Raw genomic sequence first — 21,572 nt, forward strand, 5'->3', positions numbered from 1 at the left:
ATGTTTTACAATGTATCATTTCCTTCTTTTAATAAATATATATATAATATATAATTTTTTTAGCAGAGACCCTAGAGAATGAAATGGCGATTGTTGCAATCTTTTATGTCACACTGTATTTGCGCAGAAGTCTTTGGGAAAAAATACACTTTAATGAATTTAAAAAAAACAACTAAATAGTAAAGTTAGCCCAATTTTTTTTGTATACGGTAATTGTAAAAGATTTTACACCGAGAATCTGTATTATTCTAAGCAAAAAAATCGTGATTCTCATTTTATCCAGAATTGTGCAGCTCTAACCAGGACACTACCTGCATGGAACTGTGCTTGCATGGGTTTCCTCTGGGGACTCTGGGTCCCTTCGACACTCCAAAGATAAGCTGGTAGTTAATTGGCTCCTGTCTAAACTGGGCCTAGTATATGTGTATGGATTTAGTAGCACTTAAAGGAAAATTGTACCCAGAAATCTGAAGAATGCAGCTACTGCGATTTCACAGTCAGCAACTTGGAAACATTATGTAGATCAGGAGTTCTGATTTTAACATTACTTTATTTATTTTATAGGTACTTGTATAGCGCCATCAATTTACTCCCTCTAAGGTCCCTAACTCACATTTCCCCAGTCATCCTCCAGGACGGTCACATGAGAGATGGGCTCCACCTCCTGCAGGAAACACAAACACACAAGTTTAAAACAAGCCGCCCTAGGCTGCCCCTTCAGTACTTGTGTTTCCTGCGTCCTGCAAGCACAGCACCAGGGGATAACTCCCTAGTTTTTTTTTTTTTTTAGGACCTGGAAACAGGTTCTCATTACCCAAGGCAGGCGTCGCTGGGTACTCCCTGAGACCAACTGAACTACGACTGGTGAGGCCGTCAGTCTCAGGCACAAGGAAAAGGGGGACAAAAGTGGGGGGAGGCCAGCGCAGCCCCCCAACCGGGAAACTACACAGCAACCCTCCCCTGAGACACAGCTAAGTTATTGGCGGGTGCTTAACCAAAGGGGTTTCCAAAAGAGGTTGCCAGCATCCCATCCCTGCTTTAGGCAAAGTAGGGGATGGGTATACAGCCCTGACGCCACTCACCGGGACTCCAGATGGTTTTCCCCAGTGCGGTCGGCACTTTGTCAGCCTCCGGGCGGGCTCAGACAGGAGATGGCGGCGGCAGCGGCTGAACACATCTCCCTGCATATTGGTAACAAGATCTCCATCTCCCGCGGCGTCCGCATAACTCCGGACCGTCGGGAGCGGAAGTGACATCACCAAGATGGCGCCCGCACAGGAAGTGCCTCTGCAGCCATCTTGGATAAGGGCAAATTACACACCAGTCAGCACGGAATGGGGGCGGATGCCCTTACTTCCACTGGGCGGGCCTTGGGAATCGGTTTTGGCGCGAATTTTAAAATAAAAAGAACCCAAAACACAGCAGCAGCGGTCACTTCAGCACAGCTCCTGCAGTGAAACCCTCCAGGCGGCACAATGACGGAGGACCGTACCATGTTGCCAGAGGCTGCGGAACCCAGCCCCAGCTCTCACTCGGTAAGTGAGCAAGGGACAGATAGAAAAATGAGGGGGCTTACAGAAGAAAGGCTAAATCGCTTATGCCTGCTTTTTCTTTCACCCAATCCTCTCCCACCTACTCTTCCTCTCTCCCCTACTTTCCACCTGCAGACCAAAAGCTAGGAACAGACGGACAGTCTAAATAAACCAAAAAAGAGAAAATACTGCCGTACATGCGGCACAAAACTGCCAACAAAAAGTGACAAACTTTTATGCAGTAAATGCATTAAAAAGATTGTTGACGAGGAAGCAAATCCATTAGCAAAGGATTTTTTGGATTTCAAAAAAGAAATGACAGCCACAATGCAGTCCCTGCAGGCTACAATTAATGCCATGAAAGGAGAAGACCAGCCCTCCACGGCAACAAAAGGCAAAACCCCTAAACTTAAGGGGAATCCCAAACCGGTACCCCAACCAAGCTCCTCCGACTCCGATTCGGAATCGGAAGAGGGGGAACTGCTAGATAAAAGCAGCTCTGATTCAGAGGACGATCCGGGAACAACGGAACCCCAAAGAATGACCAAACACCTTTTCCCGGCGGAGGAAACTGAAGAATTACTACAGGCTATATACATAACCGAAGACATCCCAGAAACACTCCCCACAGTCTCCATCAGGGATAGACTTTACAGGGGACTCCAGGAAGAGAAACGCAAAACGTTTCCGATACACCAGGCAATCAAGAACATGATAGAAGAAGAATGGAAGAACCCAGAAAATAAACTTTTCTTCCCCAAGGCGCTGAAGAGACGATTCCCATTCGAGGAGAACCAGATCACCGCGACCAAATGCCCAAAACTGGACGCATCTTTGGCCAAAGTCTCGAAGAGATCGGATCTATCCTTCGAGGACATGGGCCAATTGAAAGACCCATTAGATAAAAAAATGGAGGTGGTACTCCGGCGAGCCTATGAGGCATGGGCTGCGGGGTTTCAGCCTAATATCGCGAATACCTGTGTGGCCAGAAATGTTTCATTCTGGCTGGAACAACTCAGAGGTCATCTGAGCAAGGTTCCAGGGACAGAAGAGGCCCTTGACTCCCTCCTACTCATCGAGAAAGGAGTGGCATACATGGCCGATGCCTCAGCAGAAGCGGTAAGATTCGCCGCCCGAACAACGGGCCTAATCAATGCAACCAGGAGAGCACTATGGCTAAAGACCTGGGAGGGCGACTATGCTTCAAAAAACAAGCTATGTAACATTCCCTTTGATGGCAACCTACTCTTTGGCTCAGAGTTGGAGAAAGTGCTAGAAAGATCAGCCGATAGAACAAAGGGCTTCCCGTTCAAAAAACCCAAACAGGGGGAAAAACATTCCTTTCGTCAACCAAGACGAGAAAACCAGGCGAAAAGGGAAAGACCCCAGACTCCACGCCGGTGGAACTTCAACAGGAACAAGGGCAGGACCAATTTCCTGTTCCCCCAAATCCGCACCCACCAGCAAAACCCAATGACGCCAGCCGGATGGCGGTGGGAGGCAGACTACGTCATTTTCTCCCACAATGGGAAACGTTCTGTTCAAATCAATTTATTTTACAGATAATTGCACTGGGTTACATGATAGAATTCGAATCAGTACCCCAGTACACATTCAAAACTACAAAGGTCCAAGTAGGATCAAAAGGCAAAAAACTCATGGACTTGGCAATCAAAGACCTACTAAGCAAAGGCGTGATAGTGGAGATACAACCAACACTTCACACCAGAGGGCACTATTCTCACCTATTCATAAATCCATAAAATACAGAAAGTTCAAGATGGAAACAATCTTTTCGATAAGAACAATTCTACCACCATCAGCCTTCCTAGTAACACTAGATCTGAAGGACGCTTATCTTCACGTACCAATCCACCCCAACCACCAAAAGTTCCTGCGTTTCGCTACACAGGAAGGTGCGAAAACACGCCATTTTCAATACCAAGCGCTTCCCTTTGGCATCTCTTCAGCCCCACGCATTTTCACCAAGATAATAGCAGAGGTAGTGCAAGAACTAAGGTTAAAGGGAGTCCAGATAATTCCATACCTGGACGACTTCCTAATTTATGGGGTCTCCAGAGAAGAAACCCTAGCAAACCTACAGAAGACAGAAGAGTTCCTAACTTATCTGGGGTGGCAAATCAATTTAAAAAAATCATGCAGAGTTCCCTCCCAAGTGACCACGTTCCTGGGTTACACCATCAACACCATAGAGCAGAAAATTATCCTCCCAGAGGAAAAAATGAAGCTGGGCGACAAAGCAAACCAACTTATAACCGAAAAACAGGGGAAAAGGAGAGCAGTCATGTCACTCCTGGGATTGATGGCGGCAGCAATCCTGGCGGTTCAGTGGAGCCAACTGCATATGAGAGCTCTACAACATCATCTGCTGCAAGGCTGGGACAAAAATCAAGACTCCCTGGAAGAAGTCATTCCAATCCCAAGAACGGTCAGGGAAACCCTAACCTGGTGGACCGGGAAGAACACCCTAGGAAGAGGCAGACTGTGGCTACCTCACACACAAGTTCGGGTCACCACGGATGCAAGCGCCTCAGGGTGGGGGGGCACATATAGGGAAGCAAGTCAGACAGGGGCCGTGGGAACCCCAGCTAGCGAAAGCATCTTCCAACCTGCGGGAATTGTCAGCAGTATGGGAGGCCCTTCAGGCATTTCAGGAGATGATACTAGGAAAACATGTCCAGGTCCTGTTGGACAACGCAACGAAGGTGGCTTACATCAACCGTCAAGGGGGCGCAAGGTCAAAAACCCTAATGAAGACGACATACTCGCTCCTTTCCTGGGCAGAAATACACCTCCAGTCGATATCAGCAATACATATAAAGGGCTCACTCAACACACTAGCAGACATACTAAGTCAACAACAGCTAGACCCAACAGAGTGGGAGCTGAACAGGGGGGTTTTTTCCCGAATAACCAAAAGGTGGGGAACCCCGGAGGTGGACCTCTTCGCCTCAGCAAGCAACAGGAAGACAAAGCAATACTTCTCCCTAAAGAGGGAGAAAGACTCCCTAGGAGTAGACGCCCTGGGCTTCCCATGGTCTTTCAAACTGGGGTACGCTTTTCCGCCCATACAGCTAATCCCCAAAACACTCTGGAAGATACGGACGGCGAGGGCGAGGGTAATCCTGATAACGCCCTACTAGCCAAAAAGGTCTTGGTTCTCGGTCATGGGAAGCATGACAGAAGAAAAACCCTGGACCCTACCAATACAAGAAGATCTTCTCCTACAGTCAGGAGCTTACCACCCCCAACTCCAAACCTTAAAGTTGACAGCCTGGCTGTTGAACGGGGCATCCTACGGGGAAAGGGACTTACCCCAAGGGTGGTAGAAACTCTGCTGAAAAGCAGAACAACGGTTACGCAAAAAATCTACGGAAAAATTTGGAACAAATACTCCGATAACATGCGCCAGAGGAACAAAGAACTACAAGAGGTTGGTACGGTACTAGAATTCCTATTAGACGGAGCCGAAGCAGGACTGGCGATACGCACCCTTAAAGTGCATACGGCAGCTCTCTCGGTCTTCCTGGACAACCAACTCAGCATAAACCCACTAATCAAACGATTTTTCAAATCAATTGCCAGAACATGCCCAGCGGAAACCACAAACGTGGCCCCCTGGGACCTCTCCCTGGTACTCAGGGCACTTACCCAAGCACCCTTCGAGCCAACTTCGGAAGCTTCTCCAAAAAACCTAACACTGAAAACGGCTTTCCTGGTGGCAATCACGTCAGCCAGAAGGGTCAGCGAAATTCAAGCTTTTTCCATAAAAGAATCGTTTCTCACGGTCTTCCCAGATAAACTGATACTCAAAACGGATCCGCTGTTCCTCCCTAAAGTCTCTTCAGACTTCCATCGTACACAAGAAGTCATACTACCATCCTCAGGCAAAACCCAACGAACCAAGGGGAAGAAAAATTTGCAACCCTGGATGTCAGGAGGTGCACTTTGGCCTACCTTGAAGCCACCAAGCAATTTAGAAAATCCTCAAATCTGTTTGTACTATTTGGAGGTACCCACAAAGGAAAAGCAGCATCTAAAAGCTCCATAGCAAGATGGATCAGGAACGTAATTAAAGTAGCCTACGACAGCCAGGAATCAGCCAGACCAACAAACATAAAAGCTCATTCCACACGCTCCATAGCCACTTCCTGGGCAGAGAGAGCCGGGGCGTCCTATTGACCAGATCTGCCGAGCAGCCATCTGGTCCAGTGACTCCACGTTCGTGAATCACTATACTATAGGATCGACCTGGTCTCCGCCCAAGACCTAAACTTTGGTTGAAAGGTCCTGCAAGCGGTAGTCCCACCCTAGGTATGAATCTTTGGTGTCTCATGTGACCGTCCTGGAGGATGACTGGGGAATAATAGAGTTATTACCTGATAACTCCTTTTCCAGGAATCCTCCAGGACGGTAGACCCCCACCCTTATAGAAGTGAGATACTAAGTCCATATATCAGCACATACGTGTTAGAAGACAAGGAAATCTTTAAACAACTGAAGGGGCAGCCTAGGGCGGCTTGTTTTAAACTTGTGTGCTTGTGTTTCCTGCAGGAGGTGGAGCCTATCTCTCATGTGACCGTCCTGGAGGATTCCTGGAAAAGGAGTTATCAGGTAATAGCTCTATTATTATACATACACAGGGCCACTTTAGACAGGAGCCAATTAACCTACCAGCATGGCTTTGGAGTGTGGGAGGAAACTGGAGTACCTGGAGGAAACCCACTCATGCATATTCCAAGCAGGTGGTGCCATGGTTGGGATTCAAACTAATGGCCCTAGTGCTGCTGGGCAGAAATGCCAACCACTTAGCCACCTTGCTGCAGTTGCTGCATCCTTTTTCCGGGCATGAGACTCCAAGTATTAAAACCAGAGACAGTCAGACAGCTAGCATTTTCAAAAGCAGATTGGCAGTTGCAGCCTCTATAGGTTTTTAAGAATAAATTCCCTTTAAGTGTCTGCTGGGCGTGGACCTAGGTCTGTTTGGCTTGGGTGTGATTCATTCTTGGATACTTTTACATCTATTTGGCTGACTCCATGCAGTACGCAGTGATGTACAGGCGTCCGTGTCTAATGCAGTGATTTAATCATTATTTTAGCTGGGTTAACCACATATTGATGGTCAATCAGTTTGAATGACCAACTGTTAATTTGAAGCATAACTTATGATATAGGAACTGTGGTATCAAAGTGGATATGTAATTGCATGCATAATGTGACCTAGAACCCAGAAAGTTAAGAGTTGCAGTGTTAGCATTTTTTTACAACAGCTGTGGGCCATCTGTTACAGTATGTGCTGTCTCATTTAACAGTTGTTCATGTGACAGTTGTTCATTGGCTTTAATACCTAGAATAGCTAGACTGTAAAACCTGTCATGTAGTTAAAATGGTTTTAAATCCAAAAACAAAAATTATATTGCACCTTTAATTCTTAGATGTGATGTCTGCATTATTTTTCCTTTCTTTTTTTTTTTTCTTTATCACCTGCTGATCCGGTGTAACGTTAAAAAAAACCCTACCTTGTGAAAATTCCCTACCCTCGTCGCTTCCTGTGCAAATACATCAGGGAACAGCTGAGCAGCTTACCACTGCGCATGCTCACAGCTCCGGAGGATAGGGAATTCTCACGGGGTAGTGTTTTGTAACGTTACACCGCATCAGCTGTTGCCGCAGGTACATGAAATCATCTCCGCTCCTACCCCTGTGACTTCCCTGATCTCGGCTACTAAATGTAAAAGCGGCGGGTGTATGAATATATAAATCACGGAGATCTCGGCTCCGTGATTTATATTTTCATAGACCCGCCACCACTTTTACATTTAGGAGCCGAGATCAGGGAAGTCACAGGGGTAGGAGCGGAGATGATTTCATGTACCTGCGGCAACAGCTGATGCGGTGTAACACTACCCCGTGAGAATTCCCTACCCTCCGGAGCTGTGAGCATGCGCAGTGGTAAGCTGCTCAGCTGTTCCCTGATGTATTTGCACAGGAAGTGACGAGGGTAGGGAATTTTAACGGGTAGGGTTTTTTCATGGAATACCGGCCAGTAACTCCGGTTGATTTTACACGTCCTTTAACCACTTGACCTCCGGATGATTTACCCCCTTTCATGACCAGGCCATTTTTTTGTGATATGGCACTGTGTTAATTTAACTGACAATTGCGCAGTCGTGCGACACTGTACCCAAATAAAATTTATGTCCTTTTTTCCCACAAATAAAGCTTTCCTTAGGTTGTATTTGATCTTCCCCTGTGTTTTTTATTTTTTGTGCTGTAGACAAAAAAGACAGAAATTTCTGAAAAAATACAATTTTTTTTTTACTTTCTGCTATAAAATATATCCAATAAAAAAAAAAAAAAAGTGAAATAATCAAATCTCTTTATCAATTTAAACCGATATATATTCTGCTGCATATGTTTGATAAAAAAAATAAAAATCCCAATGAGCGTATATTAATTGGTTTACGAAAAAGTTATAGATACAAATCATGGGATTTTTTTTTACTAGTAATAGCGGCGATCAGTGACTTATAGTGGGACTGTGATTATGCAGCGGACAAATTGGACACTAACTGACACTTTTTGGGGACCAGAAACACTAATAGTGATCAGTGCTAAAAAATATGCACTGTCACTATACGAATGACACTGGCTGGGAATGGGTTAATATCAGGGACGATCAAAGGGTTACCTGTGTGCCTAGCCTGTGCTTTCTCACTGTGTGAGAGGTGCTTTTACTAGGGGAAAGCATTGATCCCTGGAAAACAATTTGATATCGAAGTATCAACCCCCAGTGGGTTTTTAGGCAGCACAGTAAATGGTAGATAAGTAAGAAGATATAATAAAAATAAACTTTATTAACAAATTACATATACACTTGTTAAAGCCCCAATTGGGGGAAACATGAAAGCTCCAGTTATCTCTAATAACAATTGATCTCAATATCTCATAACATATCATGGCATGGTGGTATATCGCATCGACCCAGTGTTGCCAACCGTCCGTAGATTTACGGACAGCCCGTTAAAACAGGGCACTTTTCTCCTGCCCGTAAATGCCCGTAGCAGGAGAAAGGTGCCAGTAAATTTACGGCGGCGGCGGCAAGGTCGGAACTGCGCATGTGCGGCGCGCAGTTCCGAAGATTCCCGACTCCCAAGTTCTCTCGCAGAGCAGAGATCATGCAGCAGGTCCGCCTGCGCCCGCCCCTGCCTCCGCCCCCGCCCTCATTCAAGTTTTCCCGCCGGCCGCTGACAGACAGTGCGTGCAGCGTGTGGACTGGACTGTACTCAGTCTGTGTGTGGACTCCGTCTCCGTCACCGTGGAGTGGAACAAGAAGATGCTGCTGGCAGCTGGACGGATGGTGGAGACTGGACACTGTACAGAGCAGACTGTGACAGGCAGCAGAGGGCGAGGCAGAGCACAGAAGAGCAGAGGAGAGGACTGGTGAGTGCGGCTCCGAGCCTGAGAATCCCTTGACAAAAATTACTCTTCCTCCTCGATGGCAAAAAGTTTCTTTCCTCAGAATGGAGCATTTTAGGCTCCTTCTTTGAGTTGCAGTGGATCCCACAAGATTTTCCTCTTGTATCAGATAGGGGTGAGACCTGCCCATAAAGCCACACAAAAATGTCCTTCTCCTCCTCAGCAATCCAACCCTCCTGCTTCTTTCTGCCAGCACCCTAAGCCTCTTTCCTTTTACAACCAGCACCCCATCCCTCTTCTTTCTCTGCATATTCCTCCTTTACCTCATTGCATTACACATGTTGGGGAGGGCAGGGGTGGCTTTCTGTGCAAAGTAATAGCAGCTAGCATATGGACTTCTGGGTAATATAATAACAGTTTAATACCTGGCACTGGTGTAGCACATGCCACAAAAATGGCATAAAGGCTGAGTTAGGCAAAGCTGGCATAAGGACTTTGGACATGGGGTGATTTGTTTTTTTTTTCCACATCAGTTCTGATCTGTATGGAGTCCCATAAAAATCTGCTTTCTCTTTATAGGGCACATTGAAAGACCCAAAACAAATGGCTGCTATGTGCTCTTGAAATAGAGAAGAAAAAATGGGCTAGGAACTTTTTATATGGGAGAGGTTGCAGCACAAAAAAAACTTGTTATGTCCAACACAAATGGCTGCAATGCAGCTTGAGGGGGAAGAAAAAGGTACATTAACAGCACTCTAAAAGAGTTTGCTATGCAGTCTTGAGGAGGAAGAGTATGTGCTTTTTGGCTTCCAACTTATCTCATTTATTTGCTGCTTTCACCAAATTGTTTGGTGCATGATCATGTTTCTTTCAAGCATGTGGTAGCCAACATGGCTGACACGCTGCAAAGACCACAATAGTGCTATAGGGGGGAAATTAAAAATTGGTCTTACTAAACACATACCTAAAGTCTAAATGTTTAGCTTTGGATGGTCAGGTAGGAGTAGATAAGCTCAGGTCAGCAGAGATTTATTTCATCCTGATAAAGTACATGATCTGCCTGGATAAACAAAAGAAATATTGCACCCACTCCCTTTACTGCTTTTTCCATTAGTTACCTGAAACAAAATATGGTCACCAAGGCTGGGATTTACATTCTGAACCTCATTTAAAGTATATGCCTGCCCTGAACAAAGCAAATAAATGTATTTAATACATCTCTGCAATGCAAGCGTATTTTCCAGAATGGTGGCAGGTGCCTACATTATGTTACTTTTGCTACTGCTTAGTATGTTTCTTTAAGTTCTGGCTGCTGCATGCAGAGGTTAAAGTATTTTTCTTTGTGACCTGTCTTCCCCCTGTATGTGTTTCACTTCCCTTTTGGAGGTTATATATACAGGACTATACCTGCCTTATGGTGCAGTCCACCATGGGAAGAAAGTTGTGAGCATATTAGTGATTAAAGTATGTAACCGTTTAACTGGCAGTGTCAACCTTTATTGGGACTCGATCGATTATGGGCAGCCAGATAATTGGACTCTAAATATGGACCTTTCTGATCCAAGGTATGGGCACCACCTATAGGGGGAATAGCACAGCCAATTGTAGCACCACTAATTGTAATGCAATGGACAGTTCTGTATTTTCCAGTGGATGTACAACCTCAACTTGCAACCAACAGTTATTTAAAGCAGAGCTCCACCTAAAAAGGGGAAGCTCCGTTGGTTTTCTTTCTCACCCCCCCCCCCCCCCCGAGTCCGACAGCTAGCAGCGCACTGCAGACTGGAGTAGTAGAGTCAGGGCCCGGGGGCAGAGGACATCAGTGTCCTGCTCCTGTGCCCCCTTCACCTCTCCATGTTAATGGAGAAATATGGTTTTTGACTTTTGTTTAACCTAAACACATTGCTAATAGCACTATCTACATGTTTATAGTTTAAGTATTGATATTTGCACGGTTTAGCACTGAAAACAGCCTGTTTATGTACATTTTTGGAATGCCAGTAAAAAATTGGTGCTGTCCGTAAATTTTGGACGTTCTGCCAGTAAATTTCCCTCCGGGAGGTTGGCAACACTGCATCGACCCCAGAACGGGTGCTGGGGGAGCACACACTCCAACGCATTTCGACCTGTAAAAGGTCTTCCTCAGGGGGACTGTATTGTCTAGAGAGAACACATTATAATGTCTACACAACAAATCAATGATGTTCATACAATTATGCATTTGAACTTTACCATGAAGGTGAGATCTATTGAGAAACAGGGAGTAGATAAAAGTCATTGTATCCTCTGCATCCAGAGGGGAGCGGCGCCTCCCGCCCTGGGCGGCTGAACAGGTGTAAAGGTCTGCAAGGAGTCCCCAGACCATACCAGCACACAAGGGAGTACACGACACCTGATGGGGGGATTATAGGAATTATAATTAGCTTCATTTGAGAATTTTTTGGTATAATGCTGGTCTGTTGTGAGTTCAAATGGCCAGCATATCAATGAAAGACAGGGGAACATATGGAGCCAAATGAGCTGGAAAAGGGAATGTAGGAGAGAAGGAGGACGAAAAAGAGAAAAGAAAGAAAGAGGAAGAAAGGAGAAGGGAAGATAACAAGGATTCAAAAGGAAAAAGAAAAAAAGGGAAGAAAGAAAGGGGAAAGAAGAAAAGAGGGGGACAGGAGAAAGAGGGAGGAAAAGAGGAGGGGGGAGGGAAGGGAAAAAAGGAAAGAGAGGAAAAATGAGGTAAGAGGGAAGGGAAAAAGATATGATGAAGGGGAGGAGAGGGGAAGGGGAAGAGCGATGCGGACCACAGAGGAAGGACTGACAACCACAAAACATGAACATGAGGGAGGGAAAAGGAAAGGGGAGTGTGGGGAGAAAGAGGGGAAACACTTAGTGAGGCATGAAAGACCTAGGACTGTGGGGCTAAGCATAGAAAAAGAAGATAGAGAACAGTGTGACAATGGTGGAAAGCATAATCAAGTCAAGGAGGAAATGGACCATAGAGGGAGCAAAGAAAGCCATGGGTCCAATCTGTTCCTTGTACTTACCCAGCTGCAGCTGTAAGAGACCTGTTCTTTACATAATACCGCACGATGTGAGGGTTTACTCACCCACATTGGGGCCGTGCTTAAATACCTGTATACTAATGATCTTCTCCCCCGCAGGTGTGTGTTTATCCCCGCCTTGATGGTGTCCGACATGCGGACACGGTGGCTCCCTCGGCGTTCCGGATGAGGAGGAAAACCTCCCGCCGGCGTCTGCCGTCCCCACGGAAACCCGCCCACTCAGCGCGCACGCGCATCCGCTCGCCAGCACGGTGATGCTCCCCCTGGTGGACACCACCAAAAGGGAGACTGAGGGTCCATGTACACGGGACGTTGTTAAAAGTCCCTTTGAATGCTGGAATTTTTAGGATGTTTGAAACGTCCATTCGGTCGCGTTTGTACCCGCGTTTAGCGGGTGTTTGCGTTTAGAACCGTTCCTAGAGGTCAAAAAAATTATTCCCCTTTAAAATGGAAAAACGCGAACGCCAAACGCGGGTCATCGCGTTCGGACGCGTTCGGTCGCATTTTGCGTTTGAAACGCCGGGAAACACACGTTCGAACGCAAATAATTGCGTTCTAAAAAAAGTCCCTGAACGCAATTGCCCGCAAACGACCTGGTGTACATGGACAGATAAGATAAAATGTAGATGGGTTCAGGGGCTTCTAAAAAAACGCCCAACTGCTCCTAAACGGCCATTTCCAGCGTCCCGTGTACATGGAGCCTGAGACTTGCCAACAAAAGGGCCAAGTGTCTCACCGTGCTGGGAGACCTGTGAACTAGCCCACAACACAAGCCCGAGCGGGGAGCGAATGTGCCCCCGATGGATAGAGGGTGCAACAATCAATAATAATGGCATATAACAATGCATCACAAAGGAATAGACATTGCATTATACATCTGAAACATCATGGATATATGTACATGTAGCATTGATCCCTGTTCCTGCTTTGTAGGAATACAGGATCAATAATTTCCCTACTGATAGAACGGTAATCTGCCTTGTTTACATGGGCGGATCGGTGTTCTGGATGTGTACTGGCGGGTGCTGACATAGAGCTTGCGGTACCCGCTGCTGGGCTCCCGCTGTGTGTGATCACAGTGGGAGTGGGTAATTTTCATTCCCCAGACCTGGAAGTGTCAGATCACGTACTTGGTACGTGATCTGGCACAGAGCAGCCACCCTCTGCGGTGAGTGGTCGGAAGTGGTTAACAGGCCAAGCTTTCCAGATAAAGTGGCAGTTAGAGGGTTGAGATAAATGATTTAAAGTGCAACGGTTTCCCAAAACAGTTATGCTCACAGCATTCCGTGAACGATAACTGTCACAGTTCTTGTGCTATCACTAAACGATCAAGCAAATGGCTAATGCCATAACTGATCACTAGGGATGCACTAAAATTTCAGCCACCGAAACATATCAGCCGAAAATGGTGTTATTGGCGTTTTGCCAATAAGAGAAAAAGGTGCCGATAATGGCACCAAAAAACGCACGTGATTTTGCAGTGAATTCTTGGCGAGCTTGAGATTTTTTATTTATTTTTTTACCACAATTTTACTGTGTTTTTATGGTTTATTTTTCATAGGTCATGTGACTCAAATACTGCATTAAAAATGTAACATGGTGCGTTCATGATGCCTTCTTGCTGCATTTTCAATGCATTTCAAAGGGGGGGGGGGGTGTTTTTGGTGCTTTTTTTTTTTTTTTTTCTGACCAAAACTGCAGGAAGCAGGATTTTTAAGGGCCAGTTCACACCATAGAAACGCAGTTTGTATGCGTTACGGATGCTTTTCTGCATGCACGTTTTTGATGCAGTCCAGTGCATTTTTTTTCCCCCTCTTTTTTTTTTTCTTAACCTTAAAGTGGAGTTCCGCCCATTTTTAATAAACTGGATTACATAGATGTATGTAATCCCCTTTAAAACGACTTTTAGGCCCCGTTCACACTGGGGCGATCCGACTTCCAGGGGCGACCTCCGAGGTCGTGGTGCGAGCAGCGTGCCGCGACCTCGGAGCGGCCGGCACGGACTTCATAACATTGAAGTCTGACGGTCGCTCCGGGTCGCCCCAAAGAAGCTCCGGACCCTTTTTCTAAGTCGGAGCGACTTGTGTCGCTCCTATTAGAACGGGTCCGCAGCTTCCCTATGGAAGGCGACCTACGGCGACCTGTGAGGCGACCAGGTCGCCTCACAGGTCGCCCCAGTGTGAACGGGGACTTACAAATGGAAAGTTTTTTTTTTTTTTTGTGCTAGTAAATACCTTATTTTCTGCTTTATTTATCCTCTTCTCACTTCCGGGTCCGGTCGGCGATTACGTCATTCGTCGATTCGCAGTGTGTGCTGGGATGTATTTCAGGGCATGAAATCTTGCATTATTACACAGGAGATAAGCTGTATTGCGTGCTCTGCCCCGCCTCCTCTCAGTGAGCTGTATGTATGTAGTGTATTGAGGTCGTGCTCTGCCCCGCCTCTGCCCCGCCTCATCTCAGTGAGCTCAGTGAGGATATAATGCTTTCAGTCCACGCTCACTGAGAGGAGGCGGGGCGGAGCACGGCCTCAATACACTACATACATACAGCTCACTGAGAGGAGGCACCACAACGGAAACCCAACAGGGCAGTGTGAAGACATACATGGAATTTTAAGGGGTACATTTTTCTTGAGCGTTTCTTGTGCTAAAGGTGCCAATAATGGCCGACAATAAATTCATACTCATTTAAATTGATGATATTAATAAAAAAAAGTCGACTATAATACAATTTTATTTATACATTTTTTTTTAAAAAATTGTCCGTTTCAGTTTTCAGACCAAGTGCATCCTGCATTTTCGGTTTCAGCACCATGGCAACTGCAGAGCAAACCGAGACCAAATGTCAGCCTTCTTGGCTGTAAAGTATAGGAGGGTTTCCACTTTCACTGACAGGGGGCCTTACAATGATCAGCGTTTTTTATTTGTGTAAAACTTTTATCCCAAAAGGAAAACAAAGCTTGCTGTAACTGCTTATAAAGTGTTAACTGGAATTCTATTTTAATTTATTAGTCAAGTGCGTCTAAATCTGGGCACTATTCCTCCCACGATAGGGGAATTTTCCTCCCACTGATGCCTATGACAGGGCACTATTCCTCCCACTGACCCCAGACACTATGTATTTGTTTTAGGCCCCTTTCACACATAAGGTCCGTTCAGTTGATCAGTTCAGTCACGTCAAAATGTATCAGTTTTTCATCTGTTTTTTCATCCCTTTTGAGCGTTTACATCCGTTTTTCGTCCCATCCATTTTTTTTGACGGATGAAAAATAGGGCATTCGTCCGTTCCAAAAAACGGACATTGATGGAATACTGATGTTAACAGATGATCATCCGTTGTCATCCGTTTTTACATAGAGATCCATTGGTGTCCGTTTTTCATCCGTCAACGGACGGATGAAAAACGGACAAAGGACCGTATGTGTGAAAGGGGCCAAAGTGCCGGTTCACATTAGTGCAATGACAGAGATGGCATGTAATTCGGAGCACACTGCTGCTAAAATTACATGTGATCTCTGTGCGGTGCAAATTCAGCCATACAGTTTGTAAGCAATGTGAAGCGCTGAACACACCAACCAACTGGAACTATCTAGTGTCTAGTATTATTACTCTTTTTGAAATATTCTTATCTACCGAAGTAAATGAAGATGTGGTAACTTGTCATGTTCGGTCCCTTTCACACTTGTGCGATTTGTCCTACAATTTTGGACTGCAAAGTCGCATGAGTAGTCGTACTCCACGATTTCCAATGAGTACCGTTCATATCTGTACGACTTTAAGTTGCAATGACTTCAAAGTAGCCCCTGCACTACTTTGAGCCGATTTTAATGCATTTTGAGGTCCAAAGACATAGGCATTGCTTAACGTCCAGTCAAAATCGTGGCAAAATCGTGCGACTTTTAGGTCGGACAAGTGTGAAAGGGGCCTTACTGCGTATTACACTTGATTACCAGAAAAGAGGATATTTTTATATACAGAAATCTTTTACAAATTTCCCCTTTTTTATATTTATTTAGGGATGGTCATGAATCAGTTGATGCATTTATGTTTTGTGGCTATAGGGGAAAAAAATGCAGTTATTGCAAAATCAGTAATGGTTCCTCTATCACTGCTCTTCTGCGGTTGTATGCTAATATTTTACCCACCACCCTGACCTCATGACTTCATCTTCTAGTATGATACAGTTCTGAGAGAAAATCTTTACCCTGATCAAGTGCAACATACTAAAGCACCATCCAGAGGCACTGTCAAGTGGTTGATCTCCTTATAAGAGAATTTACATAAATTGACAGTGTTTTCAGATTTTAGCATAGCACATATAACGCACCTTTAGGACCTTTGTATCCCATAAACTAGGGATGCACCGATACGTGTAAAGGTGTAGTAAATTTATTAACAAACAAAGCAAGCAAAGTTTTAATTATTAATAGTTTATAAAATAGACGTGAACAAAAAGAAAATTAGCAGGAAAAAAATAATTCAATGGAGGAGAATAAGGGGTTTATTAAGGCTGATTAGATTAAATTAGGCGTTTAAGGGGTTAAACAGTAACATTTAATAAAAAATAAAAGTTTTAGTTATTTACTTGACAGATTTTTAGGAGAGAAATTTCAGGAAAAAAGCTGAAATTTAAAATAAACAGCTTTGAACTCAGAACATTTTTTTTTAAATCAAATGCAGTCTCACCAGTGCCCACAAATGCAGTCTCCTCACCAGCGCAGTGCCCACGAATGCAGCCTCGCCAGAGCAGTGTCCATCATTGCAGCCTCGCCAGCGCAGTGCCCATTGTTGCAGCCTCGCCAGCGCAGTGCCCATTGTTGCAGCCTCGCCAGCGCAGTGCCCATTGTTGCAGCCTCGCCAGCGCAGTGCCCATTGTTGCAGCCTCGCCAGCGCAGTGCCCATTGTTGCAGCCTCGCCAGCGCAGTGCCCATTGTTGCAGCCTCGCCAGCGCAGTGCCCATCGTTGCAGCCTCGCCAGCGCAGTGCCCATAGTTGCAGCCTCGTCAGCGCAGTGCCAGTAATTGCAGCCTCACCAGCGCCATTGATTCTATCTGGATCACTTTTTAAAAAGTCCAGGAAGCAGCGCCGAGATGTAGAAGGGGTGGGCGGGGCCGAGGAGAAGGAAGGACGCGCTGTCTTCGGAAGTCCCGGCGACTTTTACTTTGCCTGGACTTGAAACCTTGTCTGCCTTTTTTCATCCCTATAACCTGGTGGATTGATGTAACTAGTAGTTTACAAAGGAAAGATAAGGAAATTTGTAGTTTCTTTCCAGCACACAGGAAGTGACAAGGACACTGCATTTCTGGAAAGATAAACAAGTATTTTCTGTACTTGCTAAAAATATCTTTACAATTTATAGGCGCCTGCAAAGCATTAGACCCGCGACCAGTGGATTGCAGATGCAGTGTCAGGCTCCTACACATTTTATAGGAAAATTCACCAGATTACTAGTGTGCTGGGATAATACGGGTGTAACAAGGTATAAAAAGTGAACTTAAAGTGGTTGTAAAGGCACAAGGTTTTTTTACCGTCATGCATTCTATTCTATGCATGAAGGTAAAAACCTTCTGTGTGCAACCCCCCCCCCCCCCCCAAATACTTACCTGAGCCCCGTCTCAATCTAGCGATGTCCATGAGAGCCTTGGCTCTCTGGGAACTCCGCTCCTGTTTGACATTTGGAAGCAGTGGGAGCCACATAAAGTGGATTTAAAGTTGGTTTGTTAAAAGTGCTGCCAAGCAGACTTTGACAGGAGAGTCTGTATGCGTTTTTTCAGTCATAGGTACTTTAACCTACCTGTCCACACTTTTTCTTCTGTGAGTGTACACTAGAGATTGCCATACATTATACATTTTTAGATTTACCTTTTTATCTATGTAGTACAAGAGCCTGTCTGATTGCACATAAATTGAAAGTGTTTAGGTTTGACCTCCATATTATATGGTTTTGAAAAATCTAAAGGAGAATTGTACAAGAAAATTGCATATTGTATAGCCAGCCTAAGGCCCACATGTGCAAATCAGTGTAAAGTCTCTACAAGTCTCCATGAGTTAAGTCATCCAGGTTCTACCATGTCAAGATTGCTGTAGACTCTGAAACCCAGAAGAAGACCAGGTGAAGATGGAAGCATCGGTGATGGGGGCAGCGCAGAAATAGCACAGCTGAGGGGGGGGGATCGATTTGCCGGATGTCATTATGGGCTCCCTTTTATTCTGGCACGATTGAACCAGAGTAATTACAATGTAGCAACAATAATGTTGCTACATCGCAATTCTTAGTCCCGGTTCACATTACCGCGACTGGTCAGCCTGACAAGTCGCGGTCCATTCAGTGCTACGGGAACCGTTCTAATAGGAGCGACTCAAGTCGCTCCGACTTAGAAAATAGTTCCTGTACTACTTCGGGGCGACATCGGAGCGACTTACATTGACTTCCATTATGTGAAGTCGCGGTGCACGCGACTTCACAGGTCGCCCCCGAAGTCGGATCGCCATGGTGTGAACCGACACTTGCAGGTACTGTTCTGTGAGTGTCAGTTAATGCTGACAGCAGGACCACATGCACCCCAAGTGTTTTTAGGGAGTGTGTGGTTAACAATTTGAGTTAAACAATGCCATGGATGATCTCAGTTGGAGAAAAGCTACACTTATTTTGTAATTTTGCACCTCGGTACTTCAGGAAGGGATACCTGGGAAAGCAGTGATTTGTATATTTAAAGTAGCAAAATTGAATTTGATCATGTGTGCCGCTCAGTATTTTATAAAATGTTATGTAATAAAGTGAGTTTCTAAGCAGAGGTATCTCCTATAGGTGCAAGTCGTATCCTTAATGGTACATGTGCCGATGGTTGAGAATCCGTTGTAAAGTAATCAATATCCTCTGCAGAACACAGAATGAAAGGTGAAATGCACCACAGGAATGTATTCTTTATATGAGAATATAATACACACTAGCAGTAGATTTGAATGGGTAACAACAATATCATTGTTTTCTCTGGTTCGGCTTTCTTGGTAACCTGAAAACAATGAACACTTGTTTTACTTCTGCCACTGTATGAGCAGTTCTTGTCTGATCATTTTACAGGCTGGCATTTAAACATTTATGAAAACACATTTGGTTGGCACATTGTTTCCTCCTTGTGCAGGGATTTGGGGGTTTAACTACCTTGGAGACCTGGGTGTTAAAATAACTTTCTAACCCGATCTCTTAGGACAAAATGCCACGGAGAAATCCTGTGCTTTCAAGTGTTTACACTTCATTCACATTTTTGAAGTTTGCACTTCAGACTTGGTACTGATTATATTATACTCTAAGCTACTTAACTTTATTGTCTTTGTTGATATGCTTCTTTATGATCTTTTTGATTTACAAACATTGGCTGTACGAACCTCTTCCGCTGTTCTGCTGCAGGATTGCTGAATTCAACTGTCTCTAAGTTGACCATAAAAAATAAAAAAAAAGTCAAATCTTTGACACATAACATATCGTCAAATATATTCCAGAGCAGAACAGTCAGTTACCCTTGGAAACGGGTGTCATTTAGGTACCAAGTATTTCTTTTGTCTCATTGAATTGTTTTGCAACCTCTTTTACAAATTTCACAACAGAAGAGACTTAACGTGGTTGTAAAACTCTGCAATGAAAAATGAATAAAGCATATCCCTTGTGTGTATTGGTCTCACCCCAAAGCACTTGGTGTGTTTCCTTTATGCCGTTTCCTCCCTCTTCTATCTGCATGCGTCACTTCTGAAAGTCTGTGTGACAACAAGCAATCCTGGGTGATGGTCGCACCTCCCCTCCAGCACACAGCAGGTGATTGACAGCCTCAGGTCTGCATGTTTCCTTATGAGACTGTTTGGAGGTGGGTGTGGCCTTTCCCTGCACTTAGGTCTCAGATTACACTCAGCTCTGTGCTGTACATTGTGTAGCATAGAATCTCCACCCCCTGTTTCCTATAGCTGAGATATATTGTGGAAACTATACTTTGGCTGTAGAGCAGCTTTTTTCAACCAGGGTGCCTTCAGGTTTCTTCAGAAGTGCCTTGGCAAAATGCCTAAAAATTGCCACAAAATTATATACAAGCCAGTGGGTGGATCAAGCCTGCCTTTTAGTTACACAAAGCCACAGGTTTTCATTGTTCACTATTACTTAGTGTTCTTGTTTGCCCCTCTCCGTAAGCACTGGAGTCACATTAGCTGGGCAAGGGAGAGAAACTGAGGGAGAAGATAAACATTGGAATACTAGTCAGTACCAGTGTGCAAAGGTATATTTGTTTTAGAAAAATAAATCCCCTCTAATTTTGGGCATCCTATGTGTGTGTGGGTGTTGCTGCATTATGTAAAACTATTAGCCTATTTTTTTGCATTTTAGAACATGATGCCCTGAGAGTGTGCATAATTTTAAGGTTGAATATATTTTTATTAACAAATTTTAGGTTACAAAAACAGTCACTCAGAATAAGTGATTTCAAATACACATGAAAAGGAAGAGAAGCTAAACTAATTCTCCAAAAATGGGCGGACTTTGCAGGCACAGCATGAGGTGATTTGTATAAAATATCAGATTTTTATTACAAAATAAATTTAAAAAAATACAAACATAAATATTAAAACCACCCTCTACACTTGATTGGTCGACAGATACCCAATCCTGGGATGTGGAAATAGCAAGCCAGGCTGTTATTGTAAACTGTAAAAGTTCAAAGGTAACTTGAGTAGGTGTGATATTGGTAGGGATCACCAGAATGTGGCCTGACGTTGTTCCATATTCGTATGTCAATGCTTTTCGCAAGAGAAACTTGCTTTTTCAGGACTGATTGGGTGGGTGCTGATGTCGAATTTAGAAAATATGCATTGTTATATACATATCAAATTACAGTAAAGATATTATTTTCTGTTATATATTATGTTTAAAGATGAAGCAAACTTCCATCTTTAAGTTTTACCTATAGGTAAGCCTATGTTAAGGCTTACCTATAGGTAGTGTAAAAATCTATGTACCGTTTTTAGGAGATATTGCCTGACCTAGCAGCCAGTTGCGTCACTGACGCATGCGCTCTGAAGGAACGGTCGCCTGCGTCGTTTCTTCAGAGCAGTGTGACTGGCGGCTTCCGTGCGCATGCACAGGAGTGAGGTCATCGCGGCTCCGGCCAGTCAGAAAGCCGGAGCCGCGAACCCAGAAGGAAGACCCGGGTATAGGTGGACGATGTCTCCAGCGATGACATCGCTGGAAAACTTTGTTTTCAGGCAAGTTTAACACAATGTGCTCGTATGGAATGCATAATAGCACAACAATATGCCTTTGCCTTGCAGGTAAGTAAAAAAGAAGAAAAGAAAAAAGTGCAGCAGTTTACAACCGCTTTAACATATCCTGTATATATTTATGTCAGTGTGCAATACCCATCATATATAGAAAAAAAGCGATTTATTTTTTTGCTTGCCTAATCGACTTCAGAAGCAGAGAGGAGGGCAGCAATAGATCCTGGGGGTGGACATAGGGGCCATCCCACAGAAAGAAGGGGGGGGAGAGGCAACCTCCGGTATCCC

The 21,572-nt window shown here is 44.7% G+C and overlaps 1 protein-coding gene across 1 annotated transcript in view; it reads left to right on the forward strand.

Moving 5' to 3' along the window:
• The window catches only part of RAB20 (RAB20, member RAS oncogene family), a 75,609-nt gene that overhangs the window by 13,187 nt on the left and 40,850 nt on the right, over window positions 1-21,572 (forward strand). The window lies entirely within an intron of this gene.

Source organism: Pelophylax lessonae (genome assembly GCF_965119305.1).
Source record: "Pelophylax lessonae genome assembly, chromosome: 2".
In the NCBI taxonomy this organism is placed as follows: domain Eukaryota; kingdom Metazoa; phylum Chordata; class Amphibia; order Anura; family Ranidae; genus Pelophylax; species Pelophylax lessonae.